Source organism: Lepidochelys kempii, chromosome 5 (assembly GCF_965140285.1).
Source record: "Lepidochelys kempii isolate rLepKem1 chromosome 5, rLepKem1.hap1, whole genome shotgun sequence".
In the NCBI taxonomy this organism is placed as follows: domain Eukaryota; kingdom Metazoa; phylum Chordata; order Testudines; family Cheloniidae; genus Lepidochelys; species Lepidochelys kempii.
The window spans coordinates 26,850,913-26,867,941 of NC_136384.1; the positions used below are offsets into that span (position 1 = coordinate 26,850,913).

At 38.9% G+C, this 17,029-nt stretch overlaps 1 protein-coding gene and 1 long non-coding RNA gene across 4 annotated transcripts in view; one reads left to right on the plus strand and one right to left on the minus strand.

The window, feature by feature from the left end:
- Window positions 1-16,208, minus strand: part of LOC140911222 (uncharacterized) — a 38,611-nt gene extending 22,403 nt beyond the window's left edge. Inside the window, exons 1-2 of the long non-coding RNA XR_012158869.2 lie at window positions 15,948-16,208; window positions 7,193-7,279 (exon numbers count right to left, since the gene is read on the minus strand). This is a non-coding gene — a long non-coding RNA (uncharacterized LOC140911222). The remainder of the gene's footprint in view (window positions 1-7,192; window positions 7,280-15,947) is intronic.
- Window positions 1-17,029, plus strand: part of WDR70 (WD repeat domain 70) — a 271,059-nt gene that overhangs the window by 127,173 nt on the left and 126,857 nt on the right. The gene's annotated exons all lie outside the window — the stretch shown is intronic.

Consider the following 17,029-nt stretch of genomic DNA (forward strand, 5'->3'; position numbering starts at 1 on the left):
TAAGGGTGGGATTTTCAGAAGCACCTCAGAATATGTCCACACAGCAACTACACTGGTAGCTGCGGGTGTCTGTCTGCTGTGTAGATATAACCTAAGTGACTTTTGAAAATCCTACTTTAAATGCTTTAAATTAAGAAAATGTGGGTTGTGCATTTTCCTTCTCAAAGATTTTTATCTTAAATTTGAACTTTTGGTAAATGTTTTGGTTTTTTTCCTATTTATATTCATTTTCTTTCTATCTCTAGATGGTGTCTCTAAATATTTATTTTAAATCAAGACATGGCATGCTTCTGAAATTCTAACGCATTTCTATGCTTGTTTTATTACAAATTCTGTAGATGGTCAGTACAGGTAAAGTTAACTTATTACTATGTAACTATATCATCATAAGGTTTTTTGAAAGGTAATCCACAATGGTCCAGAGAAAATTAGTTAGTTGTCATGGAGGAGAGTCAGGCAGCTTTGGCAGTTGTGTTGGTTGGGGAGATAGCTAGTATTTATTGAGCATGCTTAATACGCAATTTAAAAATATTTGTTACTTTAATTATGAACCTATTGTGTTCAAACTCAGCAGAGGTACTTGTCTTCTTCAGTAAAGAAGTATGTGGCAAGTCTGAAGTATTTAAATCAAACCATGTATGAGTTATATGGTAACAGCCTCACTTTAAAAACAGGAAAACCATTTCCTCACCATCAGAGAATTAAAAAATTACTTAATTTTTCAAAATAGAAAGTTTGGTTTTCCGTGAAAACTACAGGTTAGAATATAATGGCACAGCCTTTCTATGAAGTTGCACCTGTGACTATAATATCAGTGAAAGTGTGTGATAATAGTTAGGATTTTGATTGTACCCATAAAGGGACAGTTTCTTAGATGGTGTAAATCAGGGTGGCTCCATTGATTTCAATAGGGCTATGTCAGTCTACATCAGGTGATAATCTAGACCCTAATATTCAAACTAGCATCCTAGCTTCCAGGTGGTCCTAAAGAATATGGCCTAATGGAGTGGGTTAATGCAGGAAGAGCAATAAGTAGACCTAGATTCAAGGTAGCCTTACTTAGTCATCTTTTATTTGCCATTTGTAACTCCCTTCACCCCTGTGGGGACAGCTATTCCAGGGGAAAAGGTAATTCACTCCTGGTAGAGAGTGGCTAATGCCACTTCTTTCCCTCACAGGTCCTATCTAGTGAGGCTTTCTGTAAAATCCAGTCAGGGCTTCATAGGTGTCCCCGGTGCAGAGGTTGCTCAAGAAAGAATCAGACTCGATGTATTTCCTACCTTCCTGGCACTGACTCCCACAGAACAGCCCCTGTATTAATACATTCCCACTCTAGGAGGCCTAAACCACCACTCAAGTCCACAGCCTGCAGTCTGTGCACTTTCACCACTACATAGTAGTTCCCCAACCTGGTTAAAGCATATTTACATCTTGCAGTACTGACAGGATTTAACTGCATTTTAATCATCTCTCTGAATTGTGTTAAAGACTGACATGTTCTAACCATCCAACTAGGTTGCTGGAGTTCTGGTCCAAGTGTTCCTAGAATTCTGTAAGATAAGCACTGATATTGGTGAGGTTATACCAGTATAGGCAAGAGCAGAATTTTTCCCAAGTAACCCCCATTATAAGCATAGCTGTTATATGATCTTGCTTTAATTTTTATTTTTATATGTAGTGAATTGTATGAATTTTTGTATATAAGAATGGATTTGGAGAAATGTGAAAATTAAAACTCTTTATTTACACATGCCATCCAGCAGAGCTTTTTGGATAACATTACTATCGTGGAGAAAGTCTCTGGATAAATATTAGTAGTCCGAACACCTTTTGCGTCATCACAGTGTTATACAAACACTTTGTGCTTAATATACACAGTTAATGCTGGCTATGCTGCAGTTTTCAGAACTGCTAGGAGTAGTAGGGCAGCCGTGCCAAGGCCAATACCAGACATTTGTATAAACACCACATATTATGACTTAGATTAGATACAATGTTTATTTTTACAAATTTGAAGACTAGTTATCAAAGTGCACTTGAAATTAATCCTCCGTCTTTCTGCCTTCCCCCAAACTCTCAATTAAAAATCTTTGCCTTAACATGCTTTCCATGGGTCACAACGCTTCTTCAGCTCTCGTTCCCTAACGCCCCTACTCGCGCTACATTGGTGACATCTTCATCATCTGGACCCATGGAAAAGAAGCCCTTGAGGAATTCCACCACGATTTCAACAATTTCCATCCCACCATCAACCTCAGCCTGGACCAGTCCACACAAGAAATCCACTTCCTGGACACTACAGTGATAATAAGTGACGGTCGCACAAACACCATCCTGTACCGGAAAGCTACTGACCACTATACTTACCTACATGCCTCCAGCTTTCACCCAGACCACACCACACGATCCATTGTCTACAGTCAAGCTTTAAGATACAACTGCATTTGCTCCAACCCCTCAGACAGAGACAAACACCTACAGGATCTCTATCAAGTGTTCTTAAACTACAATACCTACCTACAGAAGTGAAGAAACAGATTGACAGAGCCAGAAGAGTACCCAGAAGTCATCTACTACAGGACAGGCCTAACAAAGAAAATAACAGAACGCCACTAGCCGTCACCTTCAGCCCCCAACTAAAACCTCTCCAACGCATCATCAAGGATCTACAGCCTATCCTGAAGGCGACCCATCACTCTCACAGATCTTGGGAGACAGGCCAGTCCTTGCTTACAGACAGCCCCCAACCTGAAGCAAATACTCACCAGCAACCACACAACAAAACCACTAACCCAGGAACCTATCCTTGCAACAAAGCCCATTGCCAACTCTGTCCACATCTATTCAATGAACATCATCATAGGACCTAATCACATCAGCCACATTATCAGGGGCTCGTTCACCTGCACATCTACCAATGTGATATATGCCATCATGTGCCAGCAATGCCCTGCTACCATGTACATTGGCCAAACCGGACAGTCTCTACGTAAAAGAATAAATGGATATAAATCAGACGTCAAGAATTATAACATTCAAAAACCAGTCGGAGAACACTTCAACCTCCCTGGACACTCAATTACAGACCTAAAAGTCACAATCCTTCAACAAAAAAACTTCAAAAACAGACTCCAACGAGAAACTGAAGAACTGGAATTAATTTGCAAACTGGACACCATTAAATTAGGCTTGAATAAAGACTGGGAGTGGATGAGTCATTACACAAACTAAAAACTATTTCCCCATGCTCATTTTTCCCCTACTGTTCCTCACATCTTCTTGTCAACTGTTTGAAATGGGCCATCCTGATTATCACTACAAAAGTTTTTTTTCTCCTGCTGATGATAACCCACCTTTAATTGATGAGTCTTGTTAGAGTTGGTATGTCAACACCCATTTTTTCTTGTTCTGTGTGTGTGTGTGTGTGTGTGTGTATATATATATATATATATGTGGCTACTGTATTTTCCACTGCATGCATCAGATGAAATGGGTTTTAGCCCACTAAAGCTTATGCCCTAATAAATTTGTTAGTCTCTCAGGTCCCACAAGTACTCCTCATTCTTTTTGCTGATACAGACTAACACGGCTACCACTGAATACTATACCATAGAGTCTCTTTTAAGTAGGACCTCAGGTAACTGAGAGAGTTGGACGCTACTTAGGTCTCTCTGTGGGGTCAGTGCAAAGATAATACCCACAAATGGAGCTGTAAGATAGCCCTAGCTCTTCATTTGATTCTGAACTAAACAGATTGAGAGGAAGGAGGGCGCAAGAGGCAACTGAAATTGCCAGGGATTTGAATTCTAAAATTCAGACGTAATGGTCAGGTCTGGGATTCCTCCCAAGAAAATATTTGAAAAGTGGAACTCAGGAAGCATGTCAGTATCAGATGAAATTTGACTCTTCTGCTTTAATTTCCTCCTCCAAAGTATCTTTGTTTTCAGACAACACATGGTTGACTTAGTGCCTTGGAGTATATCTACACTGCAATAAAAGACCCACAGCTGGCCCAAGTCCCGAGCTGGGGCTCTAGCCTGAGCCCAAATGCCTTTGCTGCAATTTTATAGCCCCGTAGCCTGAGCCCTGCAAGCCTGAGTCCACTGACCTGGGCCAGCTATGATTGTGCCGCTGTCTTTAATTGCAGTGTAGACATGCCCTTTATGTCCTGGCTGCACTACAGGAACCTGCATCCTGTGTGCTACTACTCTAACTAGCACCAAGTTATACCTGGGTGAACTGAAAATAGCAAAGTTCCATTGGAGGAGGAATGGGACTGGTACGAGACTGGAGCATTGCTCCGCTACATCTCTCTTTGAGTCCTCTTTTGATGATGTTGAGTAAACTCTTTTCATTACTACATGTCATACACCTATAGGTCCATTTCCATCTGGATGTGAACTCTCCATTTCCCAAAATTAACTCTGTGGTGAATTTTAAACTATCACTTAATTTACAGTAATATTTTCTCATGAGATATACATCTTGTTTTAATGACCAAAATTTTCCATTTACTGTAGTAATAGTAGGAAGTATGGTAGACTTAATAAACAAAACTCAGATATTTGTGTTTGATAGTGAAAAAAAATCTATGGGGTGGAACAGAATATTTATCTTGGCATGTTTGCTTACAAAGATGATAAATCTGTTCTCTTTAAGAAACTGAAAGTGGTTGATTAAATTGGCACCATCAACTTGAAAGTCAGTTTTCTGTCTAAAATTTTTATTGCAATTGTTAGTAACATTAACATTACTATACATAGCTGTACGATACATACTACATACATACTAACATATACGTACCCACTGTACTATACATAACATTACTATAGCTAAAAGAAATTAATTCTTTTTTTTTCAGTGTTTTCAGTTATTAGACAGTAGAAAGTGCAGATAATTTTGCAATTTATAATGTAGAATTTATTATTGTTTGTTCCCTTTATTGAGATTTTTGTTCCTCCTGATATTTTTAAATCAACATCCCACTAACTTCTGTCACTTTCTTAATTTTCTGCCACAAGAAAGATATGAAGTTGCTTTAATGTTTGCCATTAAATGGGTGGTAGCAGAGTGAGATTGCATTCTTTCACTTCTGTTCTTTTCAAAGGCATGGAGTGTTCTGGCTGATGGTTGGTCTGGAAATATTTTGAATGGTTTGGGAGAAAATGTGGTTGATTTGAAGTGATATATTCTTTATCACAATTTTTTATTAATTTTAAACTAAAACTCAGTTTGCCAATGTATTTTCTAATGAGATAAACATGTTGTGTAAATCTAAGCTGTCTAGCTCTCATGTATAGTCGGTATTTAAGTACCGAAAGGATCTGATCCACAGCCAGTGGAAGTCAGTGAGTGTTTTCCTATTAATTTCAGTGGGCTTTGGATCAGGCCTTTACTCAGGACTCATCTTGAAAACACATGTGACGCATGTGGAACATATTAAGTGGTTTAAAAAGTGGCTACCTGACCGTATTAGCTCTCAGAACATAATTGTTAATATTGTCTAAAGTATAGACAGTTACTTGAGTACACTTGTTTTTGCGCTAAAAAAATGTTCAAGATACCAAATAACCAGGCTTAGCTAATCTATTGTCTAAAAACAAAATAGTCCAATATGAAAACAAGATCACTGTTTCCTGGAAGCAGTTCCCTTGCAGTGTGCAGTTCATCTTACACAGAAGATGTGCTCCAAAGTATGCATTCAAAATCAGCCATACTTATAATATGGTTGTTTACAAGCTAAAAGCACTTCATACATCACCCAAGATTAAAATCTACCAATCACTTTTTACTTTGTTTTCCTGTATCGACCTGTTCCTTCCTTATCATTAGTTTTGGATACCACATTCCAAGTACTAGGGGTCATGAAGGCAAAACCCAACCTGTATGAGGACACACTATTCATATATGTTGTCTTTAACAGGTTTCAAATTAGCTAATGCGAAAAGCTATATTTAGCTTTGCAGAGTATTGTGGGATATATATATATATATAATCAGCAAACAAGTCAGTTACCATAACTATGCAACATTCCTATTTAATATATATACAATATTAATATCATGCTCATAATACATATTTATGGGGTGGTGGAGGGGAATGGGTAACATATTTTGTGTTGGCTAACGTTAATCTGGAATCATCAGCTAATGGAGGTTTTTCTAGTGGGGTCCCATAACTCTTCAATATATTTATCAATGATTTCAAAGATAATATAAAATTCTTGCTGCTAAAATTTGAACATTATACAAAGATTGCTGGGGTTATAAATAACAAGTACAAATCACTGAAAAAGAGCAATCAAGATCACTTGGCAAGCTAGATGCGATCAAGGAAGTGCATTATGCAAGATCATACATCTAGGAAAAAGAATGTAGGCTGTAATGCAGGGTGGGGATTATTTCCGGAAAATGATTTAGGGGCCATTGTAGATAAATATCTCAATATGAGCTCCCAATGCAATGCTGTGATAAAAAGGGCTAGCATGATCCTCTGATGTATAAACAGAGGAATATTGTGCAGGAGTAGAGAAGCAGTGTGTGTGCATGATGGCGTGTATAAACCCCACACCCTGTAGGCGAGAGTTAATGGGCTGCTATAAGCTCAAGTAGCCTACCCCGCCACAGAGGAAAGACGTAAAAGGGAGAAACCCAGCTCAGTTGGTGGCAGATCTTGGACAAGAGCAGAGCTTTAGTCCTCAGATCCTGGATTGGTCCTGGCTGAAGACAGGAGCTGCTCAGCAGACCATTGTCTATTGAGACCCCTTATGACTGAAACAAGGCCCCAGTGCTGAACCATTACATGGAGACTGTTACTAGAGGCTCACCTGTGGGCAACTGAACGCACTATAGCCTACCCAAGGGGTCTCTGAAGGAAGAGAGTCCTACTACAACCTTTTATTAGTTTATTTGTGTTTGGTTTTCCTTTCAGTCTTTGATACCCCAGAAGGGGTGGACTCCCATGGACTCTGTCAGAGGACTGAGTCTTCTATAACTAGCCCCCGTGACAATGTGGTATTGGAGAGACCATTACTGGAATACTGTGTCCAGGTTGGAAAGAGTTCAAAGAAGAGCTACAAGCATGATTTATGGGTTTGAAAATACACCTTCAGTGAGACTAAAGGAGCTCGATATACTTAACTTATTAAAGAGATGGTTTAGAGGTGACTTGTTCTTTGCCAAGAAGTACTTACACAAGGAGAAGATATCTGATCCTTGAGGTCTCCCTTAATCTATTTGAAAAGTTCTAGTGGCTAGAAGTTGAAGTCAGCACCTTTAAGCTGGAAACAAGATGTACAATTTTAACAGTGAGATTAATTGACCATTGGAAAGGATTGTCAAGGAGTGTAATACGTTCTTTGTCTCTTGGAGTCCTTAAAACTGGATATCTTTTTCAAACTGTGCTGTAGTTCAACCATAAATTCTTGGGCTAGATGCAGGAATCACTGACTGAAGTTCTGTGGTCCCAATTATGCAGGAGGTCAGACTGAATAAACATAGTGGTCCCTTCTGGCCATAAAATCTATGGTTTCAGAGTAGCAGCCGTGTTAGTCTGTATTCGCAAAAAGAAAAAAGGAAGGAGTACTTGTGGCACCTTAGAGACTAACAAATTTTTTTGAGCGTAAGCTTTCGTGGGCTACAGCTCACTTCATCGGATGCAACTGATGAAGTGAACTGTATCCAATGAGGTGAGATGTAGCTCACGAAAGCTTATGCTCAGATAAATTTGTTAGTCTCTAAGGTGCCACAAGTACTCCTTTTTTCTGTTATAAAATCTATGATTAGTCCTTTTGAAAGAAGTCGGGCTACTTTTGGGTGTAAAATTACTTGTGTGGGTAAGAGTTTGCAGGATTGGGCCTTAAGCGTCTATTAAGCTCATTGTTTGACTCTCAAAGGCTGTAATCCTGCAAACAGACCCATAACCTCTCACAGAATCCCAGAGAAGTTGATAGACTCTATGTGGATAGAAGGGCCTGCCCATGTGGCACTTCTGGCAGGATATGAGCCTAAGCCTTGTCTCTGAGGTGTGTTCATTGCAAGCGTGTATTTGAGTAGTGGCTGATTCTTTCAAAGTCCCAGTCAGCCTCTGTAATACAACTAGCCATTTCACCACTGTACCCCTTCCCTGCCTCATGCACCCTTGTTGGTATCTGCAAATAGTTCTTCAATGGATTGCTTTCCATTAATTTTTCTATTGTGCAGGTAAAATCTTTTGATTTTATCCTGATTGTATCTTTCCAATATTTGCTAATAAAACTTTACACTGAACAGGTTTCTCTTGAAAGGGATTAGTTCAGTTTTGGCAACTTTTGTGCACCTCCTTGAAATGTTTCCAAACCTGTGATTTGGGAAATGTATTATGTATTATACAAAGAAAAAACATGATCAATACTCTACATTTTAGCTCATGTAGTGGTAGTGGAAACTTACTGTCCAATAATCTGTCCTATTGAGATGTACATTCATTCGTGTCAGTGTGATTTAGAATCTGTTGGCAAACTATTCACTCTCCAGTGGCTGAACTTTCAGTGAGATAAGTTGCAGATCTTCTTTTGTCATCATAAACCCCACTCGATCATGTACATTCCTCCCTCCCAAAATAAATACCTTACTTGCAGCCATTTGTATATTCTTTCCGTTATGTGAATTACAATGCATGGAATGGATACTCATCAATATATAAAGTTACAGCATAGGAGTGCCAAAAGAGAGTTTTGTTAAAGAATTTTTTTTAAAAACCATTTAAATTTAACATAATTGTTTATTTCAGTGGCACCCACGACTATAATTACTCTGTCAGCATTTCCATTATAAAGCCCTGCTAACAACCGAGCCATAAAAATTTGTTTTGGGTTGAAACTAGGCATAAAAAGTCTGTCGAGAGCAATTTTTGAAAATGAAATAGTTTTTATATTCAAGTTACAAGAGTGGGGAAAAAACAGAAGTTAGAAGTTGTGATTTCAGACTGGTTTTATGCCATTACTAAAAAATGATTATTTTTTTGCCCTAAATGTGACCATCTGGAATGTGAACTCGTGTCTTTAAGTTTTTTATTTTAGAAAAGGGTTTGAAAGTGAATATAATGCTGGTAAAAATTGATATTCCTAAATATTGAAGTTCTCTATTGATCACAGAACACAACATCAACACTGCTGCTTTCCCACACAGCACTGGACATTTGTTGCCGGTTGTTTGACCTGGAGGGACCACCTCTAAGGGGAAAATGTGGTTCCCTTTCCATATCAATACAGTCCTTGGCCACTTTCTTGAGACTGCTAACAAGGGTGTCAAATAGTGTCAGTTATTATGATGTATAACTGGAATGAGGCCATGAAACTTACTTTGCATAAGTTACTGATGAGCCATCCCGCAATAATTCTTTTAATGACTGCATAGCTGGCCACTATTTGAACTGATTACCTAGATTTCAAAGGCTCCATATCATATTACCAATCCGGTGAGCCAATATACTTTGAAAATAATAGCGGTATTGTCAACTCCAAATGTTCTTAATGTTTGAGTCAGGTCCCAAATAATCACAAGATTTAAAAATAATAATAAATTTTGGGGTGGTTCTTTGCCATCTGGTTTCAGAGCCCTTAGAGATCACTTGAGGTTTTCAAGCTTTTCTACATGATGATTTCACGTTAAAACTGATATTCTGATGCAAGCTACTGATTCCAGCAGTTTGGGCTTTAAGAAGAATTCCAAATATTATGAGACTTGTGATAAAATCACTTGAGTTGGCAACACTTTTGAAAAACATGTAATTTGTTTGTAAAATAACAAATTCGTACAGATTTTTAGTGTCCATGGATGGTGTTATGTATGGTCATTATAATTATCTCTTTCATTAAAGAGTAACTAAGGGCTAACTGACACAGTTGACATCAAAGGAGCACTATTAGACTGTGGCCAGTTAGCATTGCTCTGTGCAGCTATCTGTGAAATGCACACAATTGTTGGTATTGTGACATAGTTAGGCCCAGGAAGGAAATTGGAGAAGGAGCCCATCACTCTAAAATGGACAGAGGAGGAAATAAAGTTTTACAGCTCCAAAGGAACCTAACATTGGATGAAGATAGAGGGAGAAAAGATGAACTTGTGATTAAGATACAGGACTGTGAGTCAGGAGATATGCTTTTTATTCCTGGCTCTGCCACAGACAACTTCTGTTGCCTTGGACCAGTCACTTAGTCTCTCTGTGCTTCTGTTCCCATCTGTAAAATGAAGATAATACTTTCTTCTCTGTGTACATATATTTAATATATATATTTAATATATTTATATTTTCATTTAATATTTGAGTTAATGTTTAAGGCACACTGATGCAGTGGTGATTGTAGATCTTTTACGTACCTAAATCAAAATACTATCACAAGTTATCTCAAAAGCTGTACGTGGGAGTTGCATGGGCTGAAAATCAAGACAGAATGTGGCCCAATATATGTTTTGAGGGGGGGGAAAAGGTATTCTACAAAAAATGGCCTGAAAAAATGGTTTAAGCCTTCTCTTGGAGCTCTTGCTACATTTCCAGCGCTAGGATCTTACCTTTCATTGCAAATAGGTTGCTAAAATTCCGGGGTAATTTAGGCTTGATCTACACTTACAAAGTTCTGCTGACACAACTATGTCGATTAGATTGTGATTTTTTTCCCCCCTAAAATACAGTAACTCCTCACTTAGTCATCCCAGTTAACGTTGTTCCATTGTTACATTGCTGATCAATTAGGGAACATGCTTGTTTAAAGTTGTGTAATGCTCCCTTATAACGTCTGCAGCTGTCTGCTTTGTCCACTGCTTGCAGGAAGAGCAGCCTGTTGCAACTAGATGGTGGGGGCTTGGAACCAGTGTGGACTGGCAGCCCACTTATCAGCTCCCCGCTCCCCTAAGTTCCCTGTGCAGAAGCTGCCCAGCAGGCTATCAATTGCTGGCAGTTCAGCTGTCCCTCCCCCCACTGCCATGTGCTACTCCTGCCCTCTGCCTTGGAGCTGCTCCCCAAGCCTCCTGCTTGCTGTGCAAGGGGAAGGGGGGATGCTAATGTCAGGGTGTCCCCCTCCCCCTTGCTCCTGCAACCTGCTTACCCCATCTCCATAGAGCAGGGGGACACACAACAGGGCTCAGGACAGAGAGAGCTTCCTGGCAGCAGCTGTGGTCTCAGCTTGCTGATTAACACTTAAGAGTGGGTCAGGGTACTTAAAGGGGAAATGCGCATCACACACACACACACACACACACACACACACACACACACACACACACACACACACACACACACACACACACACACACACACACACACACACACACACACACACACACACACACACACACGGTGTGTGTCTCTGTCTGCCATGCTGTCTTCCCTCCCTCCATTCCTGCTGCCTTGTAGAGGGTGAGGCTAGATTAACAACGAGTTAACACTTGAGGGCTCAGCCAATTGCTAGTTCATCATTTAGCAGTAAGGCATTCCCTGGGAAATATCCCAGCCTCTGACTTCACCACCTCAACCAAGCTTCACAATCATCATTGCTGTGTACAGCATTAAATTGTTTGTTTAAAACTTATACTCTGTTTGTGTGTGTGTATATAATATATATATATATATAAAAATATAGTCTTTTGTCTGGCAAAAAAAAAAAAATTCCCTGGAACCTAACCCCCCACCCCATTTACATTAATTGTTATGGGGAAATTGGATTCGCTTAACATCGTTTCGCTTAAAGTTGCATTTCTCAGGAACGTAAATACAACGTTAAGTGAGGAGTTACTGTAGTTGTGCTAGTAAAAGCCCTAGTGTAGATGCAGTTATACCAGGATAAGTCATTTTATACGGGTTTAGCATATTTTGGTTCCTGAATCAGAATAAACTCTATTGATATAAGTACTTTTATAATGGCATAACTGCATCTGTGCTAAGGGAAGTTTTTTGCCACTTTGCTGGCATAGTTATATTTAAAGCAGCAAGCATTTCAATGGTAAACAAGGCCAAATTCTGACGGTGTTGGTAGCAATGCCTGTTATTATGACTGCCTGGCATTTCCCATTATGTGACCCTGTTTTCTCTTGCTTATAACTGACCTATTTTAACCATTTGGACCATGTGTCTGCCTCTGGCTGAATGTTTTTGGAAATTTTCAGCCAGAACAGTTCACCCATTTACAAGAAAAAGGCTGGGGAAAATAGTGTTTCGCCCATGTTCAATTCTGGTAACCTTTTCTTTGAACACTCTGACCCCCTCATGATTTGGAGCAAGGACTTGAAATTTGGCACATTGCTGGTCTTTGTGCCAGGAATGTGCCTTTTGCCATCTCCATAAAAATCTGCTTAAATTTTGTCCGAAATATCAACCTTTGAAAAATCACAGTTTGCACATGCTCAGAAGAGACTTGCTAGAGTTCAGTAGCTAAAATATCTGAAGTTTCCATCTGCACTGAGTATGCGTCAGCCTGCAGTTGGAGGGGCCTGAGAAGGACTGTCCCTGAATTTTCAACTCTGGGTTGCTATAGGCCATGGGGGAACCAGTGGGGTATGGGAAAGATTTGATGAAGAACCAGGGTGTGGAGTGAGAACTGGGAGTGTCTTGGCAAAGACAGTGGAAGCCAGGGTGGAGGTTGTGATAAATTAATGTTTGTGTAGCAATCAAATACTGTAATGATGAATACCATAAAAAAGCCCATGGAAAAATTAACAATTCTGTCTTGAGCAGCATTTGAATAATGTGCAGTAAATAAAACATAGAACTACACATTAAACATCGAAGAGAAAACAGGATATTGAACAGCTGCTCTTAAGTGAGCTCCAACCATTCTGAGAACTGAATGAGGAAAAAATGTGATCAAGTAATTAAAGACAGTATTATAATACATACTAACAAGGGGACCAAATTGAGGCATTTCTAACTCTTGAATGCTTGATTTTGCAACCTTAATGTTTCTTTTAGCACAACAGTTTTTATTTGTATGTATGTAATTCTGTGTAGATTCATAGGCTGCACTCACTGCGATCATATCTGAGTGTCTTCCAGTAGTGGATTAAGCATGTGACTAATATCTGCCTGATACTGTAGTGTATGTATAGTTTACTATGGCTGTGGACTATAAGCAGCCCGTGAAAAATGTTTCTCAAAATTATACCTTTTGTATGAAAATTCAAGAGCTAAGCATTCTTGCAGTCCAGACTCAATTATGAAGCTACAGTACATAACTACAGCATCACCAAGTTAACCCTCAACATTGTCATCTATAATGATGTAGTGGAAAACTAGTTCTTTAAAACAAATGCTTCATGTAATACAGAATTCTTTTCATCCTATATTGTGTGTAGTGCACCACTGTGAGAGGTGTGGCCCCAGCATTGTTGTGGATGAAGGTGTTAAATTCACTCCAGCTATGTGAGGATGGCTTTTCTAGCTGAACTTGTCTGTCTGTAAATATATACTATACAGAGCTAATTAAGAAAGCATAGCAAGTGAGCAGACTTGGCACAGAGACGTGTGAATAATTAATCTTTCTCTGTTCTGGCCCTTGCTGAATGCCGTATGTTTATAAAAGGGTTAGTAAAGCTATTTTTGTCTTTATAAACTATGTATGTTTATATTAATATTTTCTAAGGTTTTTCTTGGTGAAAATGTTAGTTGCTGGTTTAAAAAAATTTGGTCTTTTGAAACAGCTTGCATTTAAGCACTTTTTCAACTGATGTATACTTCAGAAATTCTGCATTTCTTCAGACAGCATAGGAAAAGTGGGCTAAATTAGAATTTATTTGAAAGATTAAAATTTAAAAAATCTTCTATGCCACTCCTGTCTGTGAACTATTTGTACTAAGTGCTATAAGACAGTACAATGGACAGTGCCAAAGCATGTTACTTCTTCTAATAATTTTTGCCATACCCTGCTTCCATTTGTCACACAAGTAGTCTTATTAGGCCTTGGCACGATTAAAGTGAGAAAAGTTTGGCTCTATGTCTCTGTAGTATGTTTTTAATTAAAATCCATTGTACAAGAAGTTATATTTTCCAATGCATGGTTAAAGTGAAGTAGGTTTAGTCAAGTGTTTTTGGCATTCCAGCATTTTATAAACAGTAACTTTTTGCTGGTTGTTAAGTTTTCAGCTAAGCATCATGGGTTAGTATTTTAATCTCTCATCTTAACTTTTTAAAGACTCTGACCCTGGTATTGTATGTGGCTAGGGATCAGCTTGTTCTGCTGAAATTATAAACATGGAATCGAATGTTTTCTGTGAGGCCCAAGTTTATAGCTTATGTAGTTGGGGAAGCTCCCTCTGTTTATCTGCATAAGATACAAAAACTCTCATTGGAAAAAATATGGAATCCACTGAGTCATGGTAAATCATAAATGAAGAATTTGTAGCTCTTTCACTCTTTGTAGTTTGTAGATCTTTTACTTCTAGAATATTAATCCTGAAAAGTTTGAGTTTCTGATTTTGGACAGCAGTAAACACTTGCTAAAATGAAATCACATAGGCTAAAAATTGCATAAATATTTTCAATGTGGATAACATAGTCATTAAATGGCCAGAGTACACCGCAAGTCCATTTATGCAACCTACAAGGCAGATAAGTTTAACATTTTTTTTTAAAACTTCACTTGGTTGATCACTAATAATGTGTTTGGTCCAATACAGAACAAAGATATACACTATTCCTGTTCTCATACTGCTTCAGTCTCAGAGACATATGGGCCAAAAGAACAAAGTAGGTTGTCCCTTTCCTGATTCCCACTGCTTTTGAGGCTGTAATTGAATAGGTTGTAATTGAACTTTTACAATGGTAAACTATCATTTTTGTGTGCGCGCACACACACACACATCAGCATTTCAGAATCGTATTAAATTATACTTGTTTTAATCATATTTGAGCCCACAACTGCAATCATGAACCCATGTTTGTCAGCTTTAACGGAAAAATAACTGAGGGGGAGAATTTAGATCCCACAGGCAGGACTGTGGCCAAAGGCTGGAATAAATATCTGATGTTTTTGTGTCTCTGAGCTCCACCTTTCTATGCCTGCTGCCTATCTTTTAAAACATCTCTTCCCTTCTTTATTATTCTAATGAGTTTTGTCACTTAGTAAAACCACACTGTGAGAATTTTAAACATATATGTAAGAGCATGCAAAACCCCCCATTTAATTTGGGCTTCAGATGTTCAGTTGAATACCTCCCTGGCCCCTTCTCTCTCTCCCCTTCTTCTCCCCCCCACCTCCCATAATTTGTAGGAAGATACTGGAATTAAAGCCACTGGGATCTTCATTCTTTCCCAGCAGAGGGAGGTGAGCAGATAGGGGAAGTTCACTGCTTTCTCAAGCAAGGGGAGGGGCGATAACTGGACCTCCAGCTCTCTTTATTTGAGGAGCAGCTGAACTCTTGAGCATGGCCTGTAGCTCCACCTGAGGAAGCCCCAACTGAGAGTTTGTCCATCATTCAGTCAAGCTCTTCAAGTTCAGGATTCAAATCTGGATGAGCTAGGAAAGTCCTGAACCTGAAATTAGATAGAGTATCCAAGTATTCACATGACAGAATCATAGATTAGAAGGGACCAAAAGCTTCATTTAGTCTAACCCCCTGCCAAGATGCAGGATTTGTTGTGTCTAAACCATCCAAGACAGAAGGCTATACAGCTTCCTTTTGAAAATCTCTGTTGAAGAAGCTTCCACAACCTCCCGAGGCAGTCTGTTCCATTGTCCTACTGTTCTTACAGTTAGGAAGTTTTTCCTGATATTTAATCTAAATTTGCTATGCAGTAGTTTGAACCCATTGACTCTTGTCCTGCCCTCTGTGGGAAACTTTCTACATCTTTATTATGGCAGCCTTTCACATATCTGAAGACAGCTTAATCTTCTCTTTTCCAAACTAAATATACCCAGTTCATTCAGCCTTTGCTCATTATGCTTGTATTCCATCCCTTTGATCATCTTTGTCACTCACCTCTGGATCATTTTGAGTTTCTCTACATCCTTTCTATACTTTGGTGACCAAAACTGGATGTTGTACTCCAGCTGAAGCCTAACCAATGCCCAGTAGAGCGGTACTATCATCTCCCATGACTTGCATGCTGTGCCTCTGTTAATACAACCTAAAAGTGCATTTTCTTTTTTTGCAACAGCATCACATTGCTGACTCATGTTAAGGTTGTAATCCACCACAACTTCCAGATCCTTCTCAGCAGTGCTGCTGCCAAGCCAGTTTCCCCCCATTCTGTATTTGTGCATTTGTTTTTTTCTTCCCTAAGTGTAGCACCTTGCATTTGTCTTTTTTGAATTTCATTTTGTTGTCCATAGCCCAATTCTCCCATTTATCAAGATGCCTCTGAATTTTATCTGTAGCCTCCAAAGTACTGGCAACCACCGTAGCTTTGTGTCATCTGTAAAAGTGATCAATGTGCTCCCCGTACTTATATGCATATCATTAATAAGAATATTAAAGAATACTGGACCCAGAACAGATCCCTGTGGAACCCGACTTGAGACCTTCCTCCAATCTGACATCATTCCTTAATAGTTATTCTTTGTTTGCACTTGTTTAATCGCAAAGGAATTTATCATTTGAATGGGTGTGTTGAAATTGTATGTGTTGGAGTCACTCACAAAATGTGTAGTCAGCTGATAAGCCTGGGAAATGGCAGAAGGCTCTATCATTTTCTCAGATTCCACGGTTAATTTCAGCTTCTCAGTTCTGTAAAAAGTTGATATTGCCTTTTATAAAATTAACATAGTTGTATGCTTTTTAAGAATGTCCTTATTTTGGTTTCAGATTTAAAAGTTATTTGTTAAGAAAACTGAAAAATCTGGTTGTCCTAGACTTATTAGCTTTTTTTAAAAAAAAATTTCATATTTGTTAACAGAAGTATAGACATGAAAAGAGACAGAATTTTGGGTAACATACTCTTAGAGTCTAAATGCACTGAGAAATACTCTGGTCAGGCAGGCGAAGGTCAAGGTGACACAAGCTGTGCAGCAAATGAGGTGAATCTATTATCGGACTGAAATTTCAGGGTGTAAGGCAAGCAG